The following is an 11,233-nucleotide window of genomic DNA, read 5'->3' on the forward strand; positions in this document are numbered from 1 at the left end:
ATGAATATATGATCAGATATATAGAGAGTAATTTTTATTTATTATGAGTGTTTGATCGAGCAGCTCACTAGCCTAGCCCTTCTTTATGATGGATAAGAGAATTTACTACATTTTTTTACTACTTAGTTGAGAACAACCATGTATATTGCTATCACTTTTACAATAATCATTGTATTGCTATAAAAGTTTAAATGGGACTACAAAATTTAAGGTATTCTGATTAAATCAATGAATATGGTTCCAAGCCCTATTTATTCTCCAGGTTTTTGAAAGAGAATAAAGGTTATGTTTGTGTTGCCTTTTTTATCGCACTTGCTTAATTCTTTTGAACTATGATCTTAAAGGCACAGACGTTAAAAAAGGTACCAACTAGCAACCACTTTGCTCATTTGCTATTAGCAGATTTATAATGCAGAAAGAAAATCATCTTTCATAATAAAGCTCACAGTGAACTCAATCTTTCAGTGTTAACTTCCCAGTGCAGAATCTGAGCTTATATCAACATCAACATGTAGTACAAATCAGATGATCTTCAACTATTGTTTGAATTTGGTAAAATTTGGTCAATTTTTTAAATATTTTATTTTATTTTATTTATTTATTTTTGCCTGCATTGGGTCTTTGTTGCTGTGTGTGGGCTCTCTCTAGTTGCAGTGAGCGGAGGCTACTCTTAGTTGCAGTGTGCAGGCTTCTAATTGCGGTGGCTTCTCTTGTGGAGCACAGGCTCTAGGAGCACAGGCTTCAGTAGTTGTGGCTGGCGGGCTCTAGAGCACAGGCTCAGTAGTTGTGGCACACGGGCTTAGTTGCTCCGCGGCATGTGGGATCTTCCCGGACCAGGGCTCGAACCCGTGTCCCCTGCATTGGCAGGCGGATTCTTAACCACTGCACCACCAGGGAAGCCCTGTGGTCAATTTTCAATAATATTTAGTACTAAAAGTTACTAAAGAATGTGATTGCAGTAATCTTCTCCATTTCTGCATTTTACTCAAATTCTAAATTGCAATTATTTGTTGGGTATTTTGGACTACAACGCCTCAGAAATTTTAAAAACAAAACATTCTCCTGCACTGTAGCATTTTGTTTGGTATCTCAGCATTTTAGCTGGACTTGAATTCTCATGTTGTCCAGTAAAGGCTTCCTAGCTAGAGCTGTGTCATCTGGTATGAGACAGAAAAGAGTGAACCTCAACAATTGGACTGGAAATGTGCTTTGATCTACCTTGTAAATCACAAACAAAAGAGAAACTAATTAATGTGGTTGGCAGGAACTCCCAAAACAGAATAATATAACAAGAAAGATTTTCCAAGGATCTCCAGAATCAAATCAACTAAACAATTCACAGACTATACAGTTGTTACAAATCAGAGACAGAATAATAGTCTGAGATTTCCTTTAGTAACAATATCACTTCACACTATATAACCACAACCCCTTCTGCCTTGTGGTGTCTGTGCTCCCTTCCTGTCATTGGGGATCTCAACAATCTTGACTAAGATCTCAAAGAGTTATTGGTAGAGCTGCAGTGTAATCAATTCCTTATATGCCCCTGGGTATAAGTCATCAGTTACGGTAATAATACTAAATTCCCCCTTCCTTTATTTTCATTGGGCATTTCTTTGCATTCTAGTTTTTTTTTTTTTTTCCTACAGATTATACATAGCTGACTGATTTCGACGACAAAATTAAAATTTTTTTTAACTTCAGTTTTTTTCCCCCAGGAGAATTTCTCGTAATTTCCCTCCAACAAAAGCAGAGTCATTTATAAAGTGTCATTGAGAGAGTCTTAGTGAATCTGACCGAAACACATTAAGGTCCCTGAGAGATCTTATCTGAAAGTAGCATCTTGTGTAAAGAATTTGCAAAAATCGCAAACACCATTGACTCTATGTATACCACCATCCCCCATGATTTATCTGATAAGACTAACGACATGTATTCAGGGAAAAATACTTCCCCACTGGTTTGCCACCTGGCATTATGATTCTCACCTTTAGCGGTAATGGTGTAAATTAGTTCACCACAGCAAGGTGGCATTCCTTTATTCATGCACTTGACTGAGCAGCTCACCATAGGACAAAGGAAGATCCTGAGGCAGTGAAACCCAACATAGACTGGGGGTGTGGAGGGAGAGGAGAGAGGAAATAAAAAAGAAAGGTGAAGTTTGGAGCGAGAAGCAGTTTTCTGGGCCAGCAAGTTGTCCAGAAGGGGGAGACTTGGCCACAAAGGGAGCCCACTGCAGAGGGCAGAGCTCTCCAGCGGACTCATTGATGATAAGGCCTTTGAGAAATTTACTAAGTGGATGGTAGCTCACCTTCTGAACCTCTCAGCTTGTCTTTTTGATCAATTTCAGTATGATTTATCTTCTTCCTTAGAAGCAAAAGGTATTACTGTCAAGAACCTCCTCTAATAGCCTTGCTCTCCACATTGGAGCTCTTAACTAAATTCCCATTAAAGTGGCTGAAACCTAACATTACTGATGAAAACTGTAAGTGATGTGTCATTAATAATGATACTTTGTTCTTCTAAAAGGCCTTTGTTCTGAAAGTCCAAGGTGCTTAACACTATGTGGTCTCATTAATCTTAGCCATCAAAATGCATGAGCTTTTAGAAAGTCATCAAGACTAATGAGGGAGAAATAGATTCCCTTCTATTTTGCTCAGTTTTGTTTGGAACTCGACAAAAGTAGGCAGTCTTCTACAACGAAAGCACAACCTCTGGATGTGGCCGTGATATCATTTCAATGATTTGAATCACTTGAGTATTCTCAAAGGAAGACTTGATTAAATCTTGTTATGATTTTAATAAGTAAAAGACATATCCCATTTTTGTTAAAGAATCCAAAATGAGAGATGCATCACTTCCTATTCATAGCAAATGACAGAATGGAAAACACTTTTTACCCTTCCCTTTTTGTTTTTACCTACAGGGCTTTAGGGGTGAAGACTTACCTTGTTACATCAAGATAGTTTGCAAATAACCAAATGATGGTATCTTTCATACCATTAGGGGGCAAATTAGCTCATTTATTCACTTTCATGAATCTTTAAAAACACTGACCATCATATATATAAATGGCATAATCTCTATCTCCAACCTTAACTTCTCTCCAAACTCACACGTCCAGCTGCCTCTGGGACACACTTAAATGTCCTACAAATAACATAAGCTCCACGTGGTCAGCAGGAAACCCATTGACCTTTCCTCCAAACTCATTCTTCCAAGAATAGTCCCAGGTGCTGAAAATGACTCATCTGTCCCACTCAAGCATCCAAGCCCCAAACTGGAACTACCTCCTTGACTCCTCCCTCTGTTTCTTCCCGCATCCAACTGGTTATCAGATCTTGTTGCTTCCAGATCCCAAATGCACTTTCAATCAGGTCTCTCTTTGTCACTGCCCTGGCCCAGGACTTTGTTATTTTCCATCTGGAAGTTGGAGGAGCCTGCTAATTGGGCTCCAGTTTATTTTCCACATCCCAGCCACGAGGAGCTAGCCAGTACACAAACCTCATCACGTGACCCTCAACTTCAGCTCTCTCATGTCTACACACAGCCTACAGGAGGAAGCCTAAATTCCTCAGCAGGGCCTTCAAGACCTCCATGGTTGGCCTCGCACTGAATCTTCATCCCTTCTTTCTCCAAGGCTCCAGCAAATTTCAGCTATATCGAATGATTTGAAGAGGCCTGAACCCAGCATCCCCTTGTGTCTTTGCCCGTGCTGGTCTTGCACGTCCACCTGACCACCGGAATCTCCCCAGTCATCCTCAAGACCATGCTCAGCGTTTGGGTCTCCATCCTCTGTGAAGTCCTCCACAAGCCCTCCTTGCCTCCTCCACTGTGTCTTCAGCCTCGTCTTCCCTTTGTGCTTATTCCTCTCTCACAGCCCTTGATGCGCTGCCTGGAAATTTCTTATTTGGTTATCTACCTCCATATTCAAACTGTTAGTTCTTTGAGCACTGAGGATTTCTTTTTTCTCATTTATCTTTATTATTGCCAGTGTCAAGCTGAGTGACCAGCATGTGGTGGGTCCTCAAACATTTGTTGAATGATTATTAGGAAACCAACGATTCCATGACTTAACTACCACTGAACAGCTTATTTCTTACAATATAGTCGAATGCACAGGAAATCATTGAGGAAATCAAGGAGGTGTGGAGATGACACCCTACACTTTTGAAAATCTTACAATAAGGAGTGCTGTGAATGCACACATATTTTTGACAGCATGAAAAGACTAAACTTAGAGTTCCCATTTGGATAACTTAAATGTGCAGTTGGGTTTTCCTCCATAAACTAATTTGCAGAAATGAATAACAGATGGGTTACACTAGTTCACTGATAGTGGGGAGAGTTACTTTATACTCAAAGGTAATCAGTATCTTTCCTATTAAACTGCAGTAAGTTAATGGAATGTTTATATTTTTGTGGTGCTTTTTATAGAGAATTGTTTTACTTACTGTAGTATTCTATAATAAAATGTAAATGAGCATTGCTTTCCTCCACCAGATAATTACCCCAGAATCCATTTAAGTGAAAATAGCATTTGTAGAGAAATATCCAGAAAGAAAAGCAAAAATAAATGGAATACTTGTTGTCCCATTTGCCAGCTGGTGTTTGGTTTATAACATTTGGCATATCTTGATATCTACATAATAGTAGTTTTAAAACCATAAATAATATTTTACAGAGGTCACACCATAGTTATTTAAGTTCAGGGGTTTATTTCCCAGAGCACTAAGTAGCTATGAATGAATTATGTTTAGTCTGATCTGCCACAGAAGGGCCATAAACCTCCAAGTCACAGCAAACCGTGGAATATTACTTCAATACGTCAGGAAAATTGTACATGTAAAAGAATAATGCATGATAAGGGAAAGGTATTTTTATTTTTCTAAAGTAATATATGTTACCGGGCAGGAGCTATAAAATTTTGTTATGTTAAGCTTTCCTCTGATTCTGGAAAACAAGTTAAGGAACAGCTTTGCCTGGTCAGCCCTAAGCTGGCAAAGCAGGCTGTGGAAACAGGGAAGGCCTAGGAAGGAGAGTTTGGCTTTTAATCAGGAACAGTTTTTCCTTCTGAGTATGCTGCACCTCAAAAAGATGAAAGCAAGGAAAAGCTGCAAGAAAGCAAGAGATGGTTTTGCAAACTTCTCTTTACTATCATCATCCTTCGCCCAGGCAAACGTTTTGGATTCCCAAGCAAGTGTTTTTGTAGATACCCAGAAGTGAGTGTAGAGACAATTTTTAGCACTAAGGCCCAATTTACTTTTAAAATTAAATCTAGTTAAAATGCTGAAATGAAATTGTTAAGCATTTACCAGACAACATGCTATGTAATTTCCTTGGTTTTCTCCTTTAACTTTTATAACAACCCTAATATTATCCCCATGTGCATATGCAGAAACAGAGGTTTGGAAAAACAAAGAAACTGTTCCAAGGTGACATGGTTGGCAAAAGACAGCCAGGAGGTCAGTGTGACTGCAGAAGCTCTCAGCTATTCAAAGCCATAGTGTCACCTTCCAGGCAATGTTCTCAGTGCCTTATCTATGTTACCCCATTGTAATCCTCACAACAATCCTGTGAATTGGTGCTACTATGATGTGCATGTCACAGATGAGGAAGTTGAAGCTAAGAGGTAAAGTAACTAGCCTAAAAGGCAGCACAGATAGTAATGAAGAGCCAGGATTCAAACCAGCTTGTCAGACTGAGGATCCACACGAAGACACTCAGCTTCTCATCCTCTCTGAATATTAAGAGTAATCTCATGAAGGAACAAACATAGACAAGACACCCCTGAAGAAAAGGAACAGGGGTTGTGGGAGTGAGGAGGTGGAAGGGGAATCTCGCTTGACCTACCAGAAATGAAGTCTTACTCCAAAGCTTCAGTAATTTAGACAACAGGGTGATTTTGGTCCAGGGAAGACAACTATACAAATGGCACAGAATAGAGAAGGAATCATAGCATGAACTACCATATGACCCAGCAATCCCACTACTGGGCATATACCCAGAGAAAACCATAATTCAAAAAGAGTCATGTACCAAAATGTTCATTGCAGCTCTATTTACAATAGCCCAGAGATGGAAACAGCCTAAGTGTCCATCATAGGATGAATGGATAAAGAAGATGTGGCACATATATACAATGGAATATTACTCAGCCATAAAAAGAAACGAAATTGAGCTATTTGTAATGAGGTGGATGGACCTAGAGTCTGTCATACAGAGTGAAGTAAGTCAGAAACAGAAAGACAAATACCGTATACACATATATATGGAATTTAAGAAAAACACATATATATGGAATTTAAGAAAAAAAATGTCATGAAGAACTTAGGGGTAAGACAGGAATAAAGACGCAGACCTACTAGAGAATGGACTTGATATGGGGAGGGGGAAGGGTAAGCTGTGACAAAGGGAGAGAGTGGCATGGACATATATACACTACCAAACGTAAGGTAGATAGCTAGTGGGAAGCAGCTGCATAGCACAGGGAGATCAGCTAGGTGCTTTGTGACCACCTGGAGGGGTGGGATAGGGAGGGTGGGAGGGAGACGAAAGAGGGAAGAGATATGGGAACATATGTATATGTATAACTGATTCACTTTGTTATAAAGCAGAAACTAACACACCATTGTAAACCAATTATACTCCAATAAAGATGTAAAAAAAGAAAAGCCCAGAAGTGATTACAATTTAGGAGAGTGGTTGCTTCTGAGAAAAGAGGAGGCAGATGGAAAGAAGCAGGGACGGGCAAACAGGGGCACCAAAGGTACTGGTAACATTCTATTTCTTAAACTGGGAGGTAGATACACAGGTGTCCATTTTGCTATCATCCCTTAACTAGGCATATAGTATAGTATTAGAAAAAGTAATAGCCCAGAGAATGCACCCTGTCCTCATGAAAGACTATGGAGGGTTCTCATGCTACACCTCCACGAGGCCCTTAGAGTCCACTCCTTTCTGTGGTGTTTCTGGTGTTTCTACAGACTCACGCAATGCATACGATTAGAAGTCGTTCTAAAGCATTTGTTACCTCGTTAAGGAACTTGGAAAATTTTTTAATTTAACATTTTCTTTAAGTTGAATGATAAAAATGTCATTAGATTGACTACTGCCCAAAGCACTCCATTCTAATTGAATTCAAAGGCACAGAGCATGCCTGCTAGTCGGTCCCCTGGGAATTCTGGTGGCTTGAACAATCCCAGTTTGTCCAAATACAGCATGAAGGAAGCAAAGCTCTAGGCGGGGATGGTACAAGGAGGCAATTTTTAGATTCGAAGATGCTCCTACAGGACCAAAGCCTCCACATCTCCCCCTCATTGTCCTTCATCAGAGCAGAAAACAGGAAGAAATGCAATCTAAGTGCCGATATCTTGGGAAGGGAATGAGTCGCATTTTAACCACATTCCCTCCAATTTGTTGCCAAAGGCGAACTCAAGCAGCCAAGTGGTGGGGCTTGGTCCCAGATCCTTTGCGTGTCACGGGGCCGTGCATTTTTCCTGCATCACACACGCCTGGGCTGAGGGAGTACATGCCACAGAACTGGGAAGAGGAGCCTTCAAGTCTGCCACCTGGGCCCCTGAAGACAACTCGTCGTGGCCTTGCTGACCTTGCCAAGGACTGTCACCGGAGGCTGGCTTAAGAGACACGGAACGCGGTGTACGGTTTCTCAGGTTGAGGCTCGTCCAACCTGAAACGGGAATCCCTCTTCTAAAGATGTGCGCTACTGCCCTCCGCTGGACGGAGACAGAATCACCAGCATTTAACTACCTCTGGGCCTAACGCAGGTGGGAAGGAAAAAAATCTTTTATGTGATTGTGTAATGCTCACGTGGAATACTAGTTTCCAAAAGTAAGGTTCCTGAGAGTAAATAAAAGATGAATGCTTATAAGTTGCATAATAATTCTGTGAGTTTTAATACGTTCCAATTAATCTATCAAAAAAGAAACTGGAGTGTTTATTTTTAATTTGTATTCAAATAACATAGAATATTTCCTTCAAATATAATTCTAGTGGTTACTACCAATTTAAGGTTTTTTCCTGCTAAAACGATTGTGTTTATTTTAGAGCTATGTAAAAGATTCTTCACACTATTGTTGGAAAAGTATATGTAATCTACTTCGTTGTATCTTAGGCACCAAAATGAAAAAGACTGCTACTATTCTTCTTTTCACCAAATAACTTTGCCAAATAAGCATGAACATGTCGGGTTTTATTTGAAATTTTTATTCTTATTTATTTGAAATTACACATTAGGTTTTTTACAATGAGAGGCTAATAAATATTGGCAAGGACCTTTCCCAGGAACTATACGAAGTTGCCTCACAGTCTTCATAGACTGACAGATAAACCGTCTCCATGGCCACTTCTTTTTAAAAAGAAAGCCTATAGAGTCTCTCTAGAAGTAAAATAAGCATGCTTACTTAGGATCCCGTGAACTGCTTACACTGAGACGGCAATTCAGGGGTGGATAATTTAAAACTTTGCCTTCCTCTCTGAGGTTGATGTTGAACCTCAGAAATAAAAAGAGAATTTTTTGTAAAATAGTTCTAAGTTTTGTATACATGAATCTTGTACCACGCTTTGAGACTGAGTCATACCATATTTCTTCCATTCTAAGATATACCTCCCCCCCCACCCCACCCCCCATGTTTTAACATCTCTACAGTCAGGATGTGTCTCAATTTCCTGGCTTCTCACTATCCATGGCTTCTTACAGTTGCTGTCACTTAGACTCACTGTCAGCCAGGCCACAGTCATGATGTAGTTATTGTGTTGCACTGTCATAGTATTTTGGGGCAAAACACTGCATTATGTATAGACATTGAAGAATCTGTCTCTAGAGGGATTTGGAAGAGTTGGACTCTGGATATGAAGAAATTTTAGGAGAAACTTAGCCAACTTATTTTACATATACTTTCCTTTTTATGTCTGCACAAGTGGGACACATAATAAATCTATCCAAATAAGTATAAAAGAACCCCTTGAAAAAGGATAAAATACAAAATTTAAACATAAGGAACTATTAGGTCCTCCTTTAATAGGCAGTATTTTTTTTGTAGTGGTACATAAAAGAATGGGACATGTTATGATTGATGGCATCTTAAATTCAATGAATTATACGGCATAATAACAGGGCAGTGGAAAGAATACTTCTGAATTCAAAACCAGATGACATAAGAAGGCATTAACTGAAAAGGCATATTCACTCAATTTCCACTGCCTGGACCATCGATCAGTTTTGAAAAGGAAATGGAATTTAAAAAATCCTCTCACTCCTCTGATGCATCCAGATATTAAAAGAATAAAACAATGTGCCAGATACCAGCATGGACCATCCCCTCAGCCTTCAGCATCCCACCGCAATTACTGGATACAGGCCAACCAACCTCTGGATCACAAAGAGCGTAGGTGAGGGGCTCAGAGATCAAAGCCGACATGTAGCTCATCTGAAGCCCACGTAATATAACTCACTGGAAGGATGCACAGGGGGATATAGTGTCAGAAGAGTGAGAATACTGAAGTGTCTTTCTCAGTCCCTGAGGTCTCCTTTGGACCAGGAAGCTTCACTGGACAGGCATACATCACAGCTCTGTATATTACAACTCTCTGTGCTCTCCCAATACAAGTTGTATGTGAGTGTGTGAACTTGATGACCAAACATAAATCAGAGTTATTTCTGTTGACAGGAAATAAAGTTAGGCCATCAGACATACTCAGAGCCAATATCTGCTTTCATGTTTTTCAAAGTTATGGGGGAAAGATGTCTTCCATTATTAGGACTGTCTTATCAGAGCTAAGACGGAGCCAATTCCATTCCACCTCAGTTCTTTTTCTTGGCCAAGAATGGAAACCATACTGTGATAAAATATTGGCAAGGGAGAGTTCCAAATAAAAGCCTCCCAGTCAATTTAGACTCAGCTTTGTTGAAGACTCACTTCAACCTCACCCTCTACCACCCAGACCAAGGAATCAGGTTTTTGTTTTTCCTTCAAAAATGTTTCTTGTTACCCACCATCCATCCCCACCTCCTTACCTCCCTCCCTAGCAAAGCTCATAGAATCAGATTTTTTTAAGTGTACACAGATGCAGATTCTTATGCCAATCTTCGATAGTATAAAATGTACACAGATATGAGGAATAGCAGGTTTATAGATGACTCAGGTGTATAAAGCTGTTTCTAGTTACACGTTCTTATGAGACAATTCCTCTTCTGGCCCTTCAGAAGTTACATTTCCATCTGCCTTCGCTCTCCATCTCTGTTCCAGTGCTGAGTCAAGCCACTGGTTCAAAGGCTGGTGAGTAATTCTCCCAATAGTGATTAGCATTTCCTTGCAATGAACTCCACCTTTTCTGCGCTTCCCAGAATTCCTCGAGTTTGACAACTTTCCCACCTGCCAGCTTTATGCAGCTTCAGTGTCTATTGGGCACTGCATGCTTTCTGGATCTGTGATGTTTCTAAAAGCATTAGTAGTCTCTAACATTCTCCCCTCATCCTGGAGCACATTTCTTTCAAGTTCTCAATATTCTTCTCCTAACCTAGTCTCATCCTAGGCAAACATTAGCACCGAACACAGATGTAGCGACATTTCAGTTTTGTGTTTCCAAGCTCAGATGAAAATTATTCTTCACAGATAATTTTAGGTGGGGGCAGTATAAGTGCTTTGAGTGACAGGGTGGTGACACAGATGACCACTGGCTTGGGAAGCGAAGATCCTGGGTATAGTTGCCCTTCTCTCATGATACCTAGATAAGTTATTTAATGTTTTGTGCCTCCTCTTCTGTGAAATGAGGCTGTTAGAGTAAACCACTGGATTCCTTTCCAGTGACAGAATTCTGTGACTTGGGATTTAGATGGAAATTTTTACAGTGGACGGGGCATAGGACTAATTTTTGTTTTAATGTTGAAGGATTAATCATTCCCTTGAAATGTCTTCTGTAGCTTATTTCTATTTTCATGAGATGCTATTTGTAGTTGTTTTGCTGCAGTTGGGGAAAGTCCATGGTCAGACAAGTTCAAATAAGCTTTCTTCCCTGAAGGACTTTTCAGAGACTTTAACATGCCCATATGCTTATGAATCTCCAGGAATGAGATCAAATGTTGCCAAAATATGCAAATATATTTGAACAAGTACATCTTTTTTATTCAAACACCAATTACCATCTTATAGATGTAGGGCTCCACAAAAGGCATCTTGGAGAATGGTGCCCAGGGATGGTTTCATGAAGAGAA

Source organism: Pseudorca crassidens, chromosome 1 (genome assembly GCF_039906515.1).
Source record: "Pseudorca crassidens isolate mPseCra1 chromosome 1, mPseCra1.hap1, whole genome shotgun sequence".
Classification (NCBI taxonomy): Eukaryota; Metazoa; Chordata; class Mammalia; order Artiodactyla; family Delphinidae; genus Pseudorca; species Pseudorca crassidens.